Here is a 22,244-nt window from a genome sequence, read left to right on the forward strand (position 1 = left end):
CTCTGTATACCCTTTTTTTTTTTGCAGGGTTTAGGCAGTAAGATTTAGGCAGTAAACAACAGCAAACAATCTAACAAACAAAAAAGAACACATACATTGGTCACGACTACAGTTACAGGCGTGGTGTATACAGAGTTGTAATACAAGACAGTTTGGTACATACAGAATATGACGGAGAGTCTAAGGCACCTCATTGGCCACAGATAGCTGACTCCATGTGCAGCAGGACAACTTGGAGTTAAAACATGCTACTCAGACAAACAACATTTCCACTGGTGCAGTTTCCAGTTTACTAGCAAAAGGTAACTTGTTAAGTAGGCTGCGGGTCAGAGGCTGTGGAGGCATCGGCCAGCCAGCTGGACCAGACCTTGTCATATTTTTGCGGGCAACCCCTATACATAGCAGTCTTTGTAAAGAGGCAGGCTGCCGTTGACGGATTTTTTCCACAGGGAGAGAGGAGGAGGAGTTGGCTTACGCCAGCTGAGGGCTATGACCTTGCGGGCATAGAACAGGAGAAGCCCAACCAGGGTGCGTCGCGCCACAGTGGGAATAATATGATCTATCAGGCCCAGTATGCAAATTTCTATGGAGGGCTGGAGCGATATGGAGGTGGCCTATGCAATGACCCTCAGTATCTCCTTCCAATAGTCGACAATGGCCGGGCAGGTCCAAAAAATATCAGTGAAGTCCCCCGGTATTGTCCCACAACGCCAACACCCCAGGGGGGAAGCGGGGTTCATTTTGTGCAATCTATATGGGGTGAAATACGCTCGGTGGACCATCTTAAACTGTATTAGCCGGTCTCTCAGGGAGACCAGGGATCTGAAAGGGAAGTCCCACATGTCATCCCAATCATCATTATCAAAGGTGGGAATGTCGCGCACCCATTTGTCTCTGAGTTTTCCCAAGGTAGGGAGGGAGGTCGTTATCAAATGGGAGTAAAGTTTCGAGGTGGTCTTATTTTCACATCTGGACGTGAGGAGGTCCGGACTGGACAACCTGGGGGGGAGACCCGGAGAACTGGCATCTGAAGGCATGGGAGAGTTGTAGATATCTAAAAAAAATAGCTCTGTGGGACGTTGAAGTCAGAAATCAACTTGGGGAATGGGGCCAGCGATTGGTCGGAAATTATTTGGTCCGCTGTTTTAACGTTAAACTTAGTCCAAGCATGGGGTTCAGGTAGTTTGTAAAACTGCTCCAGGGTGGGGTTCAACCACAAGGGGGCAGCTGGAGAAAGTGCATTGGCAGGGTATTTTTCAAGTTTAAGTCCTGCCCCCCATGCACGCAACGTGGTGCGCATGGAGGGGGTCAGCGGGTATGGAGCTTTTGGGCCACGATACAGTAAAAATTTCAGCGCTTCCAGTGACTTCACCACCGCCGCCTCAACCAAGGTGGCAGGGTTCGTCCTATCAGGAGTGAGCCACCAAGCCGCAGTAACCAGCTGGGTGGCTAAAAAATATTTGTACAGGTCAGGGTAAGCGTTGACCATCCATACCTGAGGGACTGGCCCCCCCAGATAAAGGAGGTAAAAAGGCTATGCAGTCGGGAGAAAAATGATTTAGGGATCCATTGTGGAGATTGGCGAAGTAGGTAGAGAAATTTGGGCAGGATTTTCATTTTTATCAGGTTTATCCGCCCTAGCAATGATAGGGGTAGAGATTCCCATGCCTTCAGTCGCAGCCGTGTCTCCTGAACCACTGGGGATAGATTCAGAGGTAAGAAGTCCGAAGCCTGCCTCAAGACCACCACCCCAAGGTACTTGAAGCTCTCCACCCACTGTAGAGGTATATCGGGGGGGGGGGGGGGGGGGCGGTGTCGCGGGCTGCTGGGTCTATAGGGAACAGAAGTGATTTTGACCAGTTAACCTTAAGGCCCGTGATCATGGAGAATGAGTTCAGAATTTGTAATGCCCCTCTGAGAGAGGAGTCCGCGTCGTTAAGGAAGAGAAGGAGGTCGTCCACATTCAGGGCGACCCTCTCCTCCAGCCAGCCAACACGCAGGCCCCTAATGTGCAGGGAGGTACGTAAGGCCTCCGCCAGGGGTTCCATTGTGATGGCGAACAGGGCCGGAGAAAGAGGGCAGCCCTGTCTCGTGCCCCTGGACAGAGGGAAGGACCGTGAGAGACCCCCCCCAGCTTAATGGCTGACGTGGGGTGCTGGTAGAGCGTCTGTAACCACGCAATAAATACCAAGGGGAACGCCATTCTGCGGAGGACTTCCCACAGAAAAGGCCACTCCACAGTGTCGAAGGCCTTCTCTATGTCCAGGGAGGCCACCACCCGGGAACCCTCATTGAGGTGTTGTGCATGGATGTTGGTAAACAGGCGTCTTAAGTTGATGTCAGTGGCTCTATTAGGCATAAAACCGGTCTGGTCCGTCTCTATCACAGATGGCAGTAGGGGCTGTAGTCTCGTAGTGAGCAATTTGGTAAGGATTTTGAAGTCTGCATTTAGGAGGGCGATAGGCCTATATGAGGCGCAGGATGTGGGGTCCTTAGGGGCTTTATGGATTAGTATTATGTGTGCATGGCTCATGGAGGTGGGAAGGGTGCCCTCTGCCAGACAGTGAGTATAGAGCTGGGCCAGCTGGGGGGCAAGAAGGGCCCCGTGGGTTTTGTAGAACTCCATAGGGAGACCATCTGGACCCGGGTATTTTCCTGCAGGAAAGGAGCAAATTGCCCTCTGTACCTCCTCCGGGGTAATGGGCTTCACCAAATTTTCTCTCTCGGCATCCGAGAGCCAGCCGAGTGCCAGGGGGTCCAGCCAAGGCGCCAGGTCCTGTGGCATGAGATCCGAGGGAAGCACAGAGGTATAAAGGGAACCATAGTATTGCCGAAATGCGGAGAGAGAGGAGACCGATTCACCCGAAGGGGACACCACACTAGGTATCACCGTCATGGGCAGGTCGTGTTGAGCTAACATTGCCAGGAGGTGACCGTTCCGGTCACCCTGCTCGAAAAATCTTTGCTTGTTGCGGTAAAGATCCAGTCTGGTAAGCTCTGTGAGGTGGAGGTGTAATTCTCGTTTCGCCGCATTAAGGGCTTCAAAACTAGAGTCGGTGGGGTCAGCTGTGTAGGCCTCAGTCTGGGTATCTACCTTGCTCTGTAGCTCAGTCGTGGTGGCGGCTTGCTCTCTACGGATCCCAGCTATGGAGGAAATATAATGACCTCTACTGAAGGCCTTGAATGCGTCCCAAGTAACCCCTGGGGAGGAGGACCCTGCATTAATTTGCCAGTATTCGGCAAGGTGGGGCGGGATAGTGTTGGTCAAATCGGTGTGGGAGAGCCAGTGGGTTCCCAGGCGCCAAAGGGCTGAGGTTCGGGAAGTGGGGGAGCCGACATTAAGGAGGAGGGGGCAGTGGTCCGACAGCCCGCTGGGCAAATACGTGGCGTCTAGCACGTCTGATAGCATGGCTGGATTGGCAAAAGCTAAGTCGATGCGTGAGGACGTTTTATAGGTGGTGGAAAAGCAGGAGTAGGCCCTAGTCGAGGGGTGTTTCCACCTCCAGACCTCCGTCACTCCCATGGCCTGTGCCCAATTAGGTAGGTCTGAGGATCATTGTTTGGGGGGGACCGGCCTGTCTAAGTCTGGGGCTAGAATAGCGTTAAAATCGCCCATAAGTAGCAGCCTAGCGGGGCAGTATGGAGTAACCTTTTCCAGGATAGTGTATAAGGTGGATGCTGAAAAGGGAGGAGGCAGGTATACATTTACCACAATATATCTCGTACCCCAAACTGTGAAAACTACTATCACGTATTTGCCCTGAGGGTCGGTGTGAATCTGCTCCACTGCACAGGGAAAGGATTTGCTGATCAGCACCGAGACCCCCCTGGCATAGGTAGAATAGGAGGCATGAAAGGCTCTCTGGATCCACGGCTTCTTTAGTGCCAACAGTTTGCTGCCCATGAGGTGTGTCTCCTGGAGCAGTATCATATGGGGGGAGTGCAATTTAAGATATTTAAACAGAACTGCTCTTTTAAATTTAGAATTGAGCCCCCGGACATTCCAGGATAGGATATTAAAAGAGGACATGTCACGTGTGGCCATCAGATGGTTCTGTTAATATTGCAAGGAGACGCCCATGGGTGTTAATATCATGTACCAAGAGCCGCCTAGACCCAGAGAGCCCATTGTAGAAAGAGTCATGACCAAACATTAACCATACAAACAAAAAAGTAAATACATAGACAAAAAACAAAAGTACCCTTGGTGACCGCCAGGGGTCAACCCTGCCCGTATCTGGTGGCATCCCTGGAAACTGGGTAGCGATCAGATCGGGCCTATACCAAAAAAAATAACAATTTAACCCCTTAAACTGTGCACGGCAACAGTGCAATGCCGCGTGTAAGAACGTGTAAAAGTCCTCCAGGGGGAAGTCCGCTGCAGGTTAGCAGCAACACTCCGTGCTAACCCGAGTACCTCGAGTGCGACTTAGAGAAAAAAAAAAAAAAAGGGAGAAGAAGGGGAACAGAAAACAAAAAACAAAACCCCCCCAAAACAAGGGGGAAATATAGCTTCCACGGTGTATTCCAGCCAGGATGGAGAGGTATATCCCAGGCACAGCTACAATCGTCACCGAGACAAGCCAGAAGGGGGGGGGGGGGGAGCAACAACTTATCTTGTAAAGTTCCGTGTGGATAGCTCACTCAACATAGGAGTTCGCAGACATGTAAGGATGATGGGCCGATACTTGGGCCTGAAATAACATAAGAGTTCAGTGTGTCCGTTCATGTTCATTGCCTTCCCCCAGTGAGCCCCAGACAACCCCCGGGCCCCCACGATGGAGTAATACACGCCACCTCAGCACAGCCCAGTAAGCCAGGCATCCGCCTCGGCCGGCGTGTCGAAAAATTTGACAGTGCCCTCGTGCTGGACCCGCAGGCGACTAGGATAGAGCATTCCATATTTAATGTTGCGGTCTCGTAGTCTGCGCCGAACATCAGTGAAGGTCTGTCGTCTTCTCTGTAGATCCAGGGAGAAATCGGGGAACAGCATGATGCGTGCATTACCATATTGCAGATTCGGGTGCTTCCTGGCCTCAGCGAGTATGCGATCTCGATCACGGTAGTTGAGGAAACGCACCAGGAAGGCACGTGGGGGTGCACCCAAGATAGGTCGACCCATCGGAACCCGATGAGCACGTTCTGCCACATACGTAGGGGGGATATCGGTCAAACCAAGTAGATCTTTGAAGAAGGTTTCCGCAAAGTCTGCCGGGTGGTCTCCCTCCGATCCTTCAGGAAGGCCCAGGACCCGAACATTGTTACAACGCATTCGGTTTTCGGCATCATCTGACTTCGCCACTAAAGCTTTAATCGTGTTGTGTAGGTCGGTGAGTTGGTCGGCTTGTTGTCCCGTTCGATCCTCCACCTCCGAGATCCGGTGTTCAGATTCCGAGAGACGCCCCCGTATTTTATCCAGATTGTTGCGGATAAGGTTGCACTCCTCTGCCAGGTGATCGATCCGTATAAATAGAGATGTCCTGCTGCTTTCGATCGCTGCTAAGATCATGTTGGTGTCACCTGTGGGAGGCTGGGGTGAGACGGGCGTGGGAATGTCAGCCGGGGGACCGTCCTCCATGTCAACCAACAAGGCCTGCAGTTTCTGGAGTAAGGCGGGGTCCCCGCGGGGGGATGGGGCTGCAGCCGGTGTCTTTGGAGGCTTCTTTGAAGGCTTCAGAGGGCTCTCGACCGGCAGCAGATCTCTGTAGCCGGAGCAAAGCAAGAGACGGGGACTGCGGAGACAGGAGGGCCAGCAGTTGGTATTATGGCGTAGTAATATGGCTGCTACGTGCAAGGCTGGCGGTGCGGACAATGTCCTGGTGAATCCAAAAAAAAGGGGGGCAGAGCCTCAGTTGTAGATGTTGCGGGCGGCAGTCCAGCCGGGGGGGGCAGCTCTGGTGGCAGTGAGCTACAAGGGGAGGAGTCAGGGGATCAGGATTGTGCACAGTACGGCTGGGTGGAGCAAGATGGACACTGCACGTGGCACCGGAGTCAGGGAGGAAGGCCACAAAAGGTCTGGAAGTGGAGGCTGATGCCCAGCACTGCGGGCAGGCCAGGGTGTCCTTAGAAGGAGTCCGGAGCAAGTGCAGAGGAGGCAGGAGATCCCCGGGTGTAGCAAGATGGCCGCCAAGTGTCCGGCCGGAGCCACAGAGCGCTGTGCAGGAGGGCCAAAGCACGGGCTGCAGAGGGATTATGACACTGAGGGAGGCTAAGAAGCTGAGAACAGGCCCAGGGTGTCCAGGAGGCTAGGGGTGGATTCCAGGCAGCAGCCGGGTGTACCAAGATGGCCGCCAGACCGGGTGCAGGGCCCAAGCCTAGGCCCAGCAAAACAGTGGTTGGAGCAGGAGGATGGAGGGTTGGCAGGGCGGCAGGAGGGTTGGCAGGGTGGCAGCGATCGTGTCCCAGCAACCGACGCCGGCCGCGGCGGCCGTCCGGCGGCCGGTGGTGTAGGAAAATCCAGTAGGCTGGAGGCTCTACTAGGCCGCACTAGGCCGCACCAGGCCGCGGCCTCGACGGGCGGCACCGGGGGTCCCGCGGGCCACCAGGCCCCACCGGAGGTGCAGGGAAGCTGGCTGGAGGACAAGGGGGGGTCCCTTACCGCACCGCTGGTCTAGGAAAGGAGCTGCTTGCAGAGCACGGGCCTGGAAGATGGCGGCTGCCACTAGCACGCAGGCTCCCAGCCGATCGCGGGTCAGAATCCACCCATTGGAGCCACGGACTGCAGCAGGCAACGGAGGAGAGCAAGGAGGTAGGGCCTCCGGCCGTTTTAGGGCTTTGAAAAAGAAGGATTGAGAAGGATTGAGCTCAGGATGTCAGGAGCTCTCCACTTAGACGTCCGTCGCCTTTCACATCCGGACACGCCCCCCTCTGTATACCCTTGGATGTCTTTTGTATACACTAGCTTCTCTTTATACATTAGCTCTCTGTATACCCAAGCCTCTCTATATACACTAGTCCGTCTGTATACACTAGCAAGTCTGCATAAACCAGCCTCTCTGTGTAACCCAGCCTCGCTCTCTGTATACCCTAGCCTCCATCTCTGCATACCCAGGGCGTTCTTCTCTATAATCTAGCCTATTTGTATACACTAGCCTTTCTTTTGCACACATTAGCCTCTCTATATAAACTAGCCAGTCTTCTGTATACACTAGTCCGTCTGTATACACTAGCATACTCTAGCCTCTCTCTCTCTGTATACCCTAGCCTCCATCTCTGCATACCCAGGACGTTCTTCTGTATAATCTAGTCTATCTGTATACACTAGCCTGTCTGTATATACTAGCCGGTCCTCTGTATACACTAGTACGTCTGTATACACTAGCAAGTCTGTGTAACCAAGCCTGTCTAGTGTATACAGACGGACTAGTGTATACAGAGGACCTGCTAGTTGATACAGAGAGTGCGGTTGCGATTCTCAAGGTCATCCACTAGGAGTTGCAACTGTGCGACTCTGTCAGCAAGGGTATCATGTGCGGCTTGCAGGCCAGAAACATCAGTGGTCAGGGAGGTCACATCCGATGCCAGGGTGGTCACCCGCTCGTTCGTAGCCGACACGTCACGTTTGACCCCTGCGATTTCATGTCGCAAGGTCGTTTCTACCCTGGCTGCCATACAGCTAAAGTCTGCTTTAGTGGGAAGGTTTTGGAGTAAAGCTAGGATGGCCTTGTCCCCCAATAATGCCGGTGTTGGTGGCAGCGGTGGGTCCCCCTGTGTGTCTGAGGTGAGAGCAGCCTGGCCATTCGGTCCTGGGATGAGGCTTCCACTGCAGGAGGGTCTCTGGGACAGTTGGGAGTTGTGAGGGAACCAGGGTGGCAGGCCGCTATGGTCCGGGCTGTCAAGCGAGGCCATGGACAGTGAGCGGGGGAGACACGGGGACAAGTCACTAGGCGGGGAGAACGGGGGCATGTCGTGTCCCTGCATAGCAGTCTGCTCACCTTCCCTCTGTGCCGCGTGTCCTGGAGCGCCGGAGGCCGCGGGCGCCATCTTGGCTGGATCCGGCGTGGAGGCCGGAGGCTGCAGCGAGACCAAGTACCTGTCCATGGCAGCAGCGGCGGACCCCGCTTGGCTGGCTGTGTTCCGCCAAAGCGCGGGGATGTCGGCGATGCCGAAATATGCGACCAGACTGTGGTAAAGGGGTGCGGAGGGGTCAGGGACCGGGAGCTCCGGAAAAGAGCGTCCTCACTCCTTCATGCCTAGGCCACGCCCCCCCTGGTTAGTGTCTTGATTGGGAGATCGCCTGGGAATACTGGATGCCGTAGGCTTCTTTTTATGTTGTTGGCTTTGACCTGTTTTTTTTAGCTTGTTTCCCAAGGTGACCATCTTGGCCTTTGTCAAGAGGCTTCAGAGTGCCCAAAGAGAGTGCCTACGGCCAAATCACCTATATAGTATCTTATATATAATAACTAAAAATATTATTTATTATTATAGATATAGATATATAGTATAGTGATTTGGCCGTAGGCACTCTCTTTGGGCACTCTGAAGCCTCTTGACAAACGCCAAGATGGTCACCTTGGGAAACAAGCTAAAAAAAACAGGTCAAAGCCAACAACATAAAAAGAAGCCTACGGCATCCAGTATTCCCAGGCAATCTCCCAATCAAGACACTAACCAGACCAGATCCTTCTATGGCACCTGGTCTTCCCAGGGAGTCTCCCATCCAGGTACTAACCAGGCCTGACGCTGCTTAGCCTCTGAAATCAGACGAGATCGGGTGCTTTCAGGTTGATGTGGCCGTAAGCGTTCTCTTCAAGACACGCCCAACCCTCTTGACAAACGCCAAGATGGTCACCTTGAGAAACAAGCAAAAAAAACAGGTCAAAGCCAACAACATAAAAAGAAGCCTATGGGCTTACAGCGGACCTTAAAAGATGGGACCCACTAGCTCTGTCATGGTTCGGACGCTGTAATGTGTTGAAGATGAACGCGATGCCACGACTTCTGTATCTACTACAAGCCTTACCTATCAAAATACCCCAGACTTTCTTTCATGCGGTTCGCTCAATCTTTATCAAGTTCCTCTGGCGCGGAAAACATATGCGTATTGGTAGGGCAATGCTATTGCGACCGAAATTGCGGGGAGGTATTGGCTTCCCGGACCCTGCTCTATATTACACAGCGACGCACATGACACCGGTGGTTGACTGGTGCCGGTGTTCTGCCATATACTGTCCGGCCATGATATAGTGTCCGCGCCGTACTGCGCATGCGCAGTACGGAGCAGACGAAGCTTCGGAAAATCTCCGAAGCTGAACGGCGCCTGCGCGGTGAGTGGAGGTGGTAGCCCCACCATCCAAGCGGACATAGGGTTGTGAATATTAGAGGGCCCCTCGCAGGCGAGCTTTGCTCGCCACGCTTCGGGCTCGGCCTCGCTGCGCTCGGCTCTTTTATATTCTTACTCTATGTCCACTTGGATAGTGGGGATAGAACCTGGACTCAGTGCGCAGGCGCCGTTCATGCTCGGCAATTTTCGGAATCTGTGTTGCTGTGTACTGCGCATGCGCAGTACACAGCGGACACTATCCGATGGGGGACCATATGTGATAAGACACCGGCATGGGGAACTGAAGCTATGGGTCAAGCTAGAGCAGGAGATGGCGCGGGTTCCACTGGCTGGTCTGCCTTGGGCGGGGAGGCCATTGGAGCCCTGTGTGACTACTCACCCGTTAATTGGCCCCTCGCTCGCCGAGATGGATAGTTTTTTTCACCTTTCCCACCTGACTAACTTCCCTTCTCCTATGACCCCAATTATTGGACATCCTAGATTCCCTCCGGGCCTGTCTGACCAGGCCTTTACCAGGCAAGCCCCGAAAGGGCTTGATTCCCACGGGGACCATACTGCTAGAGCAAGTACCTGTTGCATTGGATAGCTGGAGAGCTAGACAGCTAATCCATTTCCTCGGATCACTACCTAACCATTCGTTCTTCTCTAGACAATTCCACCCCTTCGAGGAACTTTGCCTGGATGATGGCCCAATTCGTGGTTCCCTCCAAATCCTGACAGACGCACAATCCTCCACGGATCCACCCTTCCTAGCTAAATGGAAAAGGGACTTACAAACTACATTCTCCAAACCACAGAAGGACAGAATACTCTTTTTCGCCCATAAGTCGTCACTCTGCAGTAAATATCAGGAGATCTCATATAAGCTGATCACACGCTGGTATCGTACACCGGTGGTGTTGGCCAAAATATTCCCCGGTCAATCTGACCGCTGCTGTCGCTGTGGGCAACAGGCTGGCACCATTCTCCACATTTTCTGGGAATGCCCTAAATTACAAACATTCGGGCAGCCTGTCCTGAGACTCATCCACAAGTTCACAGACATTTCCTTAGCCAATGATCCCGCAGCAGTTCTTCTCAATCTAACTCCTATGTCGAGAAAGCGTTATCATAAGTCCTTACTTAAACATCTCCTCAAGGCAGCTAGGGCCTGCATCCCAAGTCAGTGGAAAGAGCAATCTGCTCCAATGGTGACCCAGTGGTTCGCAAGGGTAAATGATATTGAACGAATGGAAGACCTGACTGCCACAATGAGGGATAAAACGGAGGAGCATGGGAACAGATGGTTCTACTGGACCCAGTTTCGCTTTTCGGAAGAATACCTCCGCGAGACATAGTAAGCTCATGGTGATCGTTGGAGATCGCTGTTCCAAACGTTGGACAGCTGATGAGCTGGTGAGCCGAGGGCGTCTCTTGCTCCCTGGGAGGGGACCCCATCCTATCCACTCTACCCACGACACCCCCTTACCCCTTCTTTTCCTTTTCTGCCATTTCCTTCCCCAATCTTCTCTTTCCCCTTCTCCCTCCTTTCAGTTCTACTATTTCCCTTCTTAACTCAAAAAAGGGAAAAGAAAATGGTATGTTCCGACCCCATTTGACTACTACACAATACTCTTCCTCTATCTATGGATATCTAAACTCTTCGAGGGTAGCAGGGCTAGTATCAATAATATTTTAAGTGGTAGAGGATCCCAACGAGATGGAGCTTTAATCTCATCTTGATATGACCGCAAAGCTGTACACGTGCTATTCTCCTCAGACTTCTTACCATTGGCTCTGATATCCATGCAATATGATCATTTATATACTACTAAATAAAAAAATAAAAAAACAGAAGCCTATGGCACCTGGTATTCCCAGGCGGTCTCCCATCCAGGTACTAACCAGGCCCGACACTGTTTAGCATCCGAGATCAGACGAGATTGGGCGCTTTCAGGGTGATGGGGCCATAGGTGATCTCTTCGGGCACTCTCAACCCTCTTGACAAATGCCAAGATGGTCACCTTGGGAATCAAGTGAAAAAAAAAACAGGTCAATGTCAACAACATAAAAAGAAGAATACGGCACCTGGTATTCCAACGCCATCTCCCATCCAGGTACTAACTAGGCCCAACCCTTCTTAGCCTCAGAGAAGAGAAGAGATAGGGCTCTTTCAGGGTGATGCTGCTGTAAGCGATCTCTTTGGGCACTCTCAACCCTCTTGACAAATGCCAAGATGGTCACCTTGGGAAACAAGCAAAAAAAAAAAACGAATCAACGCCAACAACATAAAAAGAAGCCTACAATAACTGGTAATCCCAGGTGGTCTCCCATCCAGGTACTAACCAGCCCGACTGTTCTTAGCCTCCAAGATCAGACGAGATTGGGTGCTTTCAGAGTGATGTGGCCATAGGCAATCTCTTCAGGCACTCTCAACCCTCTTGACAAACACCAAGATGGTCACTTTGGGAAATAAGCGAAAAAAAAACAGGTCAACGCCAACAACATAAAAAGAAGTCTACGACACCTGGTATTCCCAGGCGGTCTCCCATCCAGGTACTAACAAGGCCCGACTCTATTAGCCTCCAACATCAAACAAGATCGGGTGCTTTCAGGGTGATGTGCCCGTAGGCAATCTCTTCAGGCACTTTCAACCCTCTTGACAAACGCCAAGATGGTCACCTTGGGAAACAAGCAAAAAAATATAAATAAGTCGGAAGCTAGAGACAATACGGCCCGAGTCCTCAATTTAATCCATGCGGCGCATGTACAGGGAAGGCCCTTGCTTATGTTGTCAACGGACGCGGAGAAGGCCTTTGACAGGGTGGCCTGGCACTTTATGCAGGCCACCCTGGAACATATAGGTCTTGGCCCCAACATGATGAGCTGGGTAATGTCGCTTTACTCCACGCCGTCGGCAGCGGTACGGGTGACCGAGGGGTGCTCGGACTCTTTCCCCATCACTAATGGGACGAGGCAGGGGTGCCCTCTGTCTCCCCTAATTTTAATTCTGACACTGGAACCACTTATGTGTCACGTTCGGAATGACCTGAATATTACTGGCATATCCAAACCCTCGGCACACCACAAAATTGCGGCGTACGCTGACGATCTAGTTTTTTCCGTCTCCAATCCACACATTTTGCTTCCCAAAATACTTGCGTCTCTACAGCGACAAGGCAGCCTATCAAACTATAAAAACAATTGCGCCAAGTCGGCTGTATTGAATATATCGGTCCCGGATGGTGAGGCCAAGAGGCTCCGGTCCGCTTTTCCATTCTACTGGGCTGAAAAATCTATACGTTAACTGGGCGTTGACATCGCAGCGGATTTAGCGCAATTGTACCTGCTTAATTTTGTCCCTCTCCTGGATAGACTGAAATCTGATTTGGGAAACTGGCATGCTTTAACACTGATCTGGTTCGGGCGCTGTAATGCATTCAAAATGATGGCCCTCCCTCGGATCTTATACATGTTCCAGACATTACCGATCCGGTTACCCCCAATTTTTTTCAGACAACTGCAGGTGCTGCTCCGGGACTTTATTTGGGCGCGCAAACCGCCCAGAGCCCGTTTGCAATTGCTTGCCAGACCAAAAGACAAGGGGGGTCTGGGTCTCCCAGATCTCAGACAATACTACAGAGTGACTCTGCTAGCGAGAGTCGTTGATTGGCATTGTAATGGCCCACACAAGCAGTGGGTGGAGATGGAGATTGAGGATGGTTCCATTCCCCTATTGACCTCCCCGTGGCTCCTATCCTCCCTACCAAAAGACCTCAGAGGTCACCCCGTAGTGGGAGCTACGTTGGCTGTTGTGCGGAGGTTGTTCCGCTGCACACACATTGCTCCCCTGCCATCACCAATGACTCCGGTTATAGGTAATCCAGACTTCCCACCGGGATTTACCAACAAGAAACTGCGACAGTTGACAGTGGTGGGGAAACAGCGTCTGGGAGAGGTGTCGCCCACGGGAGGGCTCCCGACCACGCAAACTGTCGCCGAGCTTTCTGACCCTCCGCTTGACTTGTTTAGTGCTTATCAACTTCGTTACTTTCTTCTGGCCATATAAAGGGCCCCCTACACTCCTAGAGACCTGACACCCTATAAATCCATCTGTCACAAAAGGGAACCTGTGCGACACACCCTCTCCCTCCTGTACAACCTATTGAGTAGTCAGGAGGAGGAGTCGACCCCCACCATTTATCCACAAATGGGAGAGGGACTTAGGCATCACATTTACCCCACAACAGATAGGGAAGATCCTGACCTTAGTACATAAAGCTTCCATCGCAAACCAATATCAAGATACAAGATAGTCTCACGCTGGTATAGAGTCCCATACCTTCTGAATAAAATGGATAGATCGATCCCGGATGTTTGTTGGAGGTGAAATTCAGATATGGGGACCATGGGACACCTTTTCTGGGCATGCCCGACCTTGAGGAACTTTTGGCTTCCCAGTAGCGTGCCTTCTACACTTGACCGAACAGCCTGTTCGAAAATACAATAAAAACCCTCACGATGCAACTCCTGAATGCCGCCGGGGCCTGCATTCCCGCACTGTGGAGGCAGCCTCAGCCCCCATCCAAGGTGCTGTGGTATTCCAAAGTCAATCATATTCTCCGGATGGAAGAATTGACCGCCACCCTTCACAACACTGAAGAGGCATTTAGTGTTACATGGAGGCCCTGGAGGTACTTTACTGGTACTCGAGACTACATTCGGGAGGTGAGCAGTGCCTCCGTCCCAGAAAACGACTGAACATCTAACGTTTACCTACGTAGGCCATGTCTGCCCTGGGTGGCATTCCCCCCCTCCCTTTTTGTCTTTATTTTTCCTTTTTTCCCCGCCGCCATCCCCCCACCTCCTCTCTCTCTGTCTTTGCACTCTCTTCTTCCCCCGTCCTCCCTTTTAACTATGCCTTGTCTTCTTACTAGCCTTCAGGACCCAGAAGAACCCCAGGGTTCTGGACATGACCGGCTCATATTTTACTCTGGTTCACGTAGGTCATGATAAGCTGGCTCGCTGTGGTCCCAGTTGTTCTCCATGATTACAGTTGTCCGAACGGAGCTGCACTAGTTATACTGTACTACATGTCGGAGGTGGGGTTTCTCTATTTTCTGCATGAAACTGTAGGACTCCCCTCTGAGAACCCAGAGTTATTTGGCTGCCTATTTTTTGTTAGCATGTAATTGTGACCCTGGGTCATGCTGTATGGTTGACTGTTATATTTATGTTGTTCTACTTAATAAAAGAATAATAAAAATAAAAAAAATAAGTCAATGCCAACAGCTTAAAACTAAAGCCTATGGCATCGAGAAATCCCAGGCAGCCTCCCATCCAGGTACTAACCATGTCCCAACCCTGCTTAGCCTCTGAGATCAAATGCACGCTCAACCCTCTTGACAAACGCTAAGATGGTCACCTTGGGAAACAAACAAAAAAAACAAGTCAACGCCAACAACATAAAAAGAAGCCTGCGGCATCTGGAAAACCCAGGCGGTCTCCCATCCAGGTACAAACCAGGCCCAACCCTGCTTAGCCTCTGAGACCAAACGAGATTGGGGGGCGCTTTCAGGGTGATGGGGCCGTAGGTGATCTCTTTGGGCACTCTCAACCCTTTTGTTAAGCGCCAAGATGGTCACCTTGGGAAACAAGCGAAAATAAACAGGTAAACGCCAACAACATAAAAAGAAGCCTACAGCACCTGGTATTCACAGATGGTCTCCCATACAGGTATTAACCAGGCCGTACACTGCTAGGCCTCCGAGATCAGATGAGATTGTGCGCTTTCAGGGTGATGTGGCCATAGGTGTTCTATTTAGACACTCTCAACCCTCTTGACAAATACCAAGATGGTTATCTTGGGAAACAAGTGAAAAAAAAAAGGTCAACGCCAACAACATAGACCCTGCCGGTCTCCCATCTGACCCAGACCCTGCTTAGCCTCTGAGATCGGGCGCTTTCAGGGTGATGTGACCTCAGGCGAACGCTTTGGGACATACTCAAAACTCTTGACTGATGCTAAAATGGTCACCTTGGGAAACAAGCGAAAGAAAAACAGGTCAAAGCCATTAATATAAAAAGATTCCTACGGCACCTTTAATTAGGTACTATCCAGGCCGGACCCTGCTTAGCCTCTGAGATCAGATGAGATCGGGCGCTTTCAGGGGGATGTGGCCGTAGGAGATTTCTTTGGGCTCTCTCAGCCCTCTTGACAAATGCCAGGATGATCACCTTGGGAAACAAGCGAAAAAAAAAAACCATGTCAACGCCAACAACATAAAAAGAATCCTACGGCACCTGGTATTCCCAGTTGGTCTCCCATCCAGTTACTAATCAGGCCCGACAATGCTTAGCCTCCGAGATCAGACAAGATCAGGCACTTTCAAGGTGATGGGGCCATAGGCAATCTCTTCGGGCACTCTCAACCATCTTGACAAACGCCAACATGGTCATCTTGGGAAACAAGCGAAAAAAACCAAGTCATTGCCAACATTGGAGGCTAAGCAGGGTTGAGCAATCAGTTTCCTTGCCTGAAATAGGCATCTCAGAACTGCCATCTGGCTACTTCCCGGGTTTCCAACTCCTTCAACTAATCCCAGGAGACAATACTTCGCCTCCATCCTGGTGGAGGTTCCAACCACCCGATCAATGGTTCCTGTCACCTCTGTCCAGTAGCGGATCAACTTCGGGCATCTCCAAAACATGTGCATCATGTCTCCCCCCATGTTCCCGCACCGGGGGCAACTTGCGTCCGGCCGTTCGGCCAAACTGAAAAAGTTTACGAGGAGCATAATAGGTTCTATATAATAAGAACAGATGTGACATCCTCTGTGAGGAGAGCCACAATTCACCACAGGCAGGATTCCTGTGGCCAATTATAGCTCAGGGGGGTTTAGTACACACCCCACACAATATAAGGTCGCCAGCGCGGCGGCCTTGTATAGTGTGTTGCGGTGGTCAGGGAAAGAGGACGATAGGCAGGGACAGCGTCTTTACTGCTAGGGAACCTAGCACTGTTACAGTGGGTGTTATGTGCCTCCTGCACAGTACACAGCTGAAGCTACCCTTTATTACTGGTGTTCAATTTCTGCAATACATGCATCTGCAGTGCAGAAGTTAGAGTCGGTGTTGTGTGCCTCCTGCACAGTATACACCTTATTGCTGGTGTTCTGTTTCTGTAATACAGGAACCTAGCACTGTTACATTGCTAGGGTGTACAGAGAAGCTGGTATATATAGAAGACTACAGCATACAGAAGAAAGGCTAGTGAATACAGAATACAGGTTTCGTGTATGTAGATAGGCTTGAGTATACAGAGATGCTAGAGTAAACAGTGAGGCTGGGGTACACAGAGAGGCTAGTTTAAAGACAAATACCAAGATGTTAGTGTATATAGAGAGGTTAGTGTATAGAGAGAGTCGAGTGTATATAGAAAGGACAGTGCATATAGAGAAGCTAGTGTATACAGAAAGGGTATACATGAAAGCTGACATTCTATACAGAAGACTGGGTAGTGTATACAGAGAGTCTAGTGGGTACAGAAGACAGGCTGGTGTATTCTAGCTAGTTTTTACAGTCTAGTGTATACAGAAGACAGGCTGTGGTATACAGAGAGTTTAGTGTATTCAGAGAGTCTAGTGTATACAGTCGGCGAGTGTATACATAAGACTGGCTAGTTTACACAGTGTTTACAGAGATGCAAGGGTGTACAGAGAAGCTGGTATATATAGAAGACTACAGCATATAGAAGAAAGGCTAGTTAATACACAATACAGAAGACTCGTGTATGTAGATAGGCTTGAGTATACAGAGATGCTAGAGTAAACAATGAGGCTGGGGTACACAGAGAGGCTAATTTAAAGAGAGGCTAGTATATACAAAGATGTTAGTGTATACAGAGAGGTTAATGTATATAGAGGGTCGAGAGTATACAGAAAGGACAGTGCATATAGAGAAACTAGTGTATACAGAAGACAGGCTTGGGTATACATCAAAGCTGACAGTGTATACAGAAGACTGGGTAGTGCATACAGAGAGTCTATTGGGTAAAGAAGACAGGCTGGTGTATTCTAGCTAGTTTTTACAGTCTAATGTATACAGAAGACAGGCTGTGGTATACTTGAGGGGCTAATTTGTACAAAAGACAGGCTAGTGTATACAGATAGGCTAGATTATACAGAGGAAGGTCCTGGGTATGCAGAGATGTAGGCTAGGGAATCCAGAGAGAGACTGTGTTACACAGAGAGGCTAGAGTATGCAGAAGACCGGCTATTTTTTTTTACAGATAGGCTTGTGTATACAGAAGACAGTCTGGGGAATTCAGTGAGGCTAGTGTATGCAGAGAGGCTGGGACACCGAGAATATTGTAAAAAGAAGGCAGGCTAGTGTATATAGATTATACAGAAGACAGAGAGGCTAGTCTATATTGAGTGGCTGGTGTACACAGAGAGATTTTATATACAGAAAAGTATACAGAAAAGCTAGCGTGTAAGGTGGAGAAAAAGAAGTAATACAGTACATGACAGCTGATACTGGTTGAGCAATAAAACTGTTTTATTAAGATGTAAGACTAGTTTTATTCTCTACATATAGGCTTTTCAGAGAGTTGTATAATATAGGCGACCAATAGGAAATTTAAATGGCTTAATATTGTAGGGAGGAAGTATGGCTGTTCAAAGGTAAGAGATTGAAAGCTTAGTTTAAAAATGGCCGAGAAATAGTTGCGTTAGTCTAAATTTAAAGGATATGCCGGTACCAATAAGAAAGCTTATTGATTGACTAGTTGATCTTTGCATTACACAATCCTATTATTATTATTAAGATCATAGTGCAGAGAGATACTCAGTTAATGTCAGAGATACTCGGTCAATGTCAGAAAAGCAATAAAACTGTTTACATCGTTAGAGAGCGATAGTTACATTACTCTTAGTATGTGCAGCATGTCTGGAAGCAAATGGATGGTTTTGTGAACATTTTGCATTAAGGTACAATTAGCGCTAGAACTCATGGAAGTGAATAGATTTAAGTGGATTTTGAGATAGTACTCTCCATTTCTAATAAGAAATAAAGAAAAATAAGTCAGGATGGTGTGTCAGGACTGTCACATACTCACAGTTCCGGTACAAATATGCAAAATAGAGCAAAAGAGTACATGGTTTATTTTGATGTATGATAGTTTTATTGCATGCTTGATGTGGATGATTAAAATCGTGTAGTGATCTATATTTAGCATAAGAATGAAAAGGCATAACATGGCAATGAGACAAACTCCATTAGAGATGTGAGCTAGATGAAATGATGAGATGTCTCTGTATAGCCCAGATTGTCTTCTGTTATCACTTAGCCTACCCTCTAAATTCACTAGCCTCTCTATATACACCAGTATGTTTACACTAGCCGGTCTTCTGCATACAATAGCCTGTCTTCGATATACACTAGCCTATGTTCTGAATACACTAGCCCGTCTTCTGTCTTCTGTATGCCCTAGCCTGTCGTCTGTATACATTAGTCTCTCTGTATAAACTAGCATCTCTGTATACCCCAAACTGTCTTCTGTAAAAACGTATCTCTCTTTATAGCCTGTCTAGCCTTTCTTCTGTACACACTAGCTTCTCTGTATACACTAACCAGGCTTCTATATACAATAGCTTCACTCTATGCACTAGCCTTTCTGTATAATCGAGCCTCTCTATATACCCTAGATAGTGTTCTGCATCTCCGTAGTGGTAGCCTCTCCGTAGAAGCCAGCCTTTATTCTGTATTCACTAGCCTTTCTTCTGTATGCTGTAGTCTTCTATATATACTAGCTTCTCTGTACACCCTTGCATCTCTGTAATACACTAAACCCTCTGTATACCACAGCCTGTCTTCTGTATACACTAGACTGTAAACACTAGCTAGAATACACCAGCCTGTCTTCTGTACCCACTAGAATCTCTGTATACACTACCCAGTCTTCTGTATACACTGTCAGCTTGGATGTATACCCAAGCCTGTCTTCTGTATACACTAGTCTCTCTATATGCACTGTCCTATCTGTATACACGCGACTCTCTCTATACACTAACCTCTCTATATACACTAACATCTTTGTATATACTAGCCTCTCTTTAAATTAGCAGCATGTCCGGCGTTTGTCAAGAGAGTTGAGAGTGCCTGAAGATTTTGGCTACGGCCAAATCACCCTGAATCTGTTCCATCTCATCTGATCTTGGAGGCTAAGCAGGGTCGGGCCTGGTTAATGCCTGGATGGGAGACCACCTGGGAATACCAGGTGTCGTAGGCTTCTTTTTTTTTTCAAATTAAATTTTTTCTCCAAATAGGGGAAGACGGTCCCCCGAGTACACAATGCAACAGAGAAATACAGAGCAAAAAGCAGCTGAACAATACTTGATACAGGTATATTCGCAACTGTGAGTCTGCCTTCCATCAATCACAATGATTCGAGGCACGGATAAAGTACTGTACCAAGATCCAGGGTCACACAAACCCCAGGTCCCTCCAGCATAATCCATCCAGAGGGGGGGTGGGGCCGTCATTCCCAATTTTCCACTCTTTCCAAAAGAGAGAGGGGGTGGAGGGGGTGAGAGATAGGGGAGGAAGGCAGAAAAGAGAAGGGTTGAAAGATAAGAAAAGGAGAAGAGGGGACGAGACACGATGGCAGCCACTGTCCAAGGGGCCAGTCAAGGAAAGATCAGAGCATTAAGGCTATAGCAGGCGACATCCTTCCAGCGAGAATATAAAGGTATTCCAGATGTCTCAGGTTTGTTTAAAAAATTCTTGTTTACCTTGTGATGTGAGGATCAAGTCCTCCATTTTTTTTTATTTTTTTTAATGCCAGACATGCTGCACATACTAAGAGTAATGTAACTATCGCTCTCTAACGATGTAAACAGTTTTATTGCTTTTCTGACATTGACCGAGTATCTCTGACATTAACTGAGTATCTCTCTGCACTATGATCTTAATAATAATAATAATAATAGGATTGTGTAATGCAAACATCAACTAGTCTAATATAAGCTTTCTCATTGGTACCGGCATATCCTTTAAATTTAGACTAACGCAACTATTTCTCGGCCATTTTCAAGCTAAGCTTTAAAGGTAATCTCTTACCTTTAAACAGCGATACTTCCTCCCTACAATACTAAGCCATTTAAATGTCCTATTGGTCGCCTATATTATACAACTCTCTGAAAAGCCTATATGTAGAGAATAATACTAGTCTTACATCTTAATAAAACAGTTTTATTGCTCAACCAGTATCAGCTGTCATGTACTGTATTACTTCTTTTTCTCCACCTTAACTGTCACAGTTAAAACACAGTGACAAAACATTTCTTTTTACCGCAGCAAAATGTGAGAAAAGCAGTGTAAGCCGTCTTTCTGCCATATGCTTCAGAAAATTAATGTACCGCTTTTAAATCCATATCAACAGTCAGTGTAAGCAGTCTTCGTGTGCAACAACATTAATGTAACGATTTACACGTTGGAATTTGCAAGCTACGTCAATTTACTCTTAAATAATGTACCTTTGCATTTATCCCTTGACTTTGCAACTATCCCTTGATCCCTTTTGTGTATTCACTATATCTCGACCTATACATACTGCCTCAATACTTTCCTAATTTGTTTTGCTCTACTTATTATTATTATTTTATAGAGATTACTATCTCTAAATTATTGTAACAAGTTATAACGTCTACAGCTAATTTTACGTTAAAGCAAAAGTCACACAAAACCATCTTTTTAAAACCTTTTACACACTGCACATTAAGAGTAATGCAACCATCTCTCGCTACCTCTATGCAATAGGATTCTCTTTCTGACTCTATTTTGTGTATTACTTCTTCTCCACACTAACTGTCACACTGATAACCATTTGTAACACATAACACTTGCAACACATTTTTTAACAGCAGCAAAATGTGAGAAAAGCAGTGGAACGGTTTACTTGATTGAGAAGTGGTTGCAGTAGCAAAGCATAGCAATACAGTTTGATTACATTAATAACACATAATGCAACTATTTTACATTCACATCATGCATACATCCTAATGTAAGCTGTCTATCACTATTAATGTTCATGGTTACTGATATATTATGCAGATAACCAGTGGAAACGGAAAACAGTCAGTGTAAGCCGTCTTCGTAACAAAATTAATGGAACGATTTACACGTTGGAATTTTCAAGCTACGTCAATTTACTCTTAAATACCCTTTAGCTGCTTAGCTCACACTTTGCTGTATGTAGCCGCGTTTACATGTAGGTAACCAATGCAATTTGTCTCTTTGCCATGTCATACTTTGCCAGTTATTATACTTTCTCATCCGATAGAAACCTAGTCGTTGCTGATATTTCATGATTACAGCAATCATCTCATCTAATTGCTATTCCGACATTTTGCCTTGGTATTACTTTGCAACGCTCTATTGAACAATGTAAAGGTAAGCTAGCTATTTTGTGTATTTCCACTTAAACTCGACCAATATATACTGTCTCAATATTATCCTTTCTAATTTTGCTAAATTAGATTATAGAGTTTGTTATGTCTAAATCCAGGCTACCTACTCACCTTTATTACGTGTACTGCTAATTTTAGGATAATACAAAACCATCTTATTGCTTCTTTACACGCTGCACATATTAAGAGTAATACAATGCTACCGATGTGAACAGTTTAATTGCTCTTCTCACATTTAGCTGGTATCTCTCTGCTATAGGAAACTGAATTTGTACCACAACGATCACTCATCTAATATCAGTCCACTCAGTGCTACTGGGATAACTTTTACATTTGGAGTAATTAAATGATTTCTCAGTCATTTTGGAGCTACTGCAACTAACGCTTCCGTTCTCTTTTAAACTGCAATACTTAATCTCTGCAATATTAAGTAATATTTAGCTGCTTAGCTCACACTTTGCTGTATGTAGCCGCGTTAACTGTATTAATGGTTACATGTAAATAACCAATGA

General features: G+C 48.1%; 4 pseudogenes; 1 reads left to right on the plus strand and 3 right to left on the minus strand.

Annotated features, from left to right (window-relative positions):
- Window positions 1–11,118: 11,118 nt before the first annotated feature.
- On the minus strand, window positions 11,119–11,237 carry LOC143947347 (5S ribosomal RNA; annotated as a pseudogene).
- Window positions 11,238–11,559: 322 nt separating this feature from the next.
- On the minus strand, window positions 11,560–11,677 carry LOC143945669 (5S ribosomal RNA; annotated as a pseudogene).
- Window positions 11,678–15,553: 3,876 nt separating this feature from the next.
- On the minus strand, window positions 15,554–15,672 carry LOC143948498 (5S ribosomal RNA; annotated as a pseudogene).
- A 3,762-nt stretch (window positions 15,673–19,434) lies between these two features.
- On the plus strand, window positions 19,435–19,553 carry LOC143947502 (5S ribosomal RNA; annotated as a pseudogene).
- Window positions 19,554–22,244: the final 2,691 nt, after the last annotated feature.

This window comes from Lithobates pipiens, unplaced genomic scaffold (assembly GCF_037356315.1).
Source record: "Lithobates pipiens isolate NorthernLeopardFrog02 unplaced genomic scaffold, aLitPip1_a1.2 Scaffold_10, whole genome shotgun sequence".
In the NCBI taxonomy this organism is placed as follows: Eukaryota; Metazoa; Chordata; class Amphibia; order Anura; family Ranidae; genus Lithobates; species Lithobates pipiens.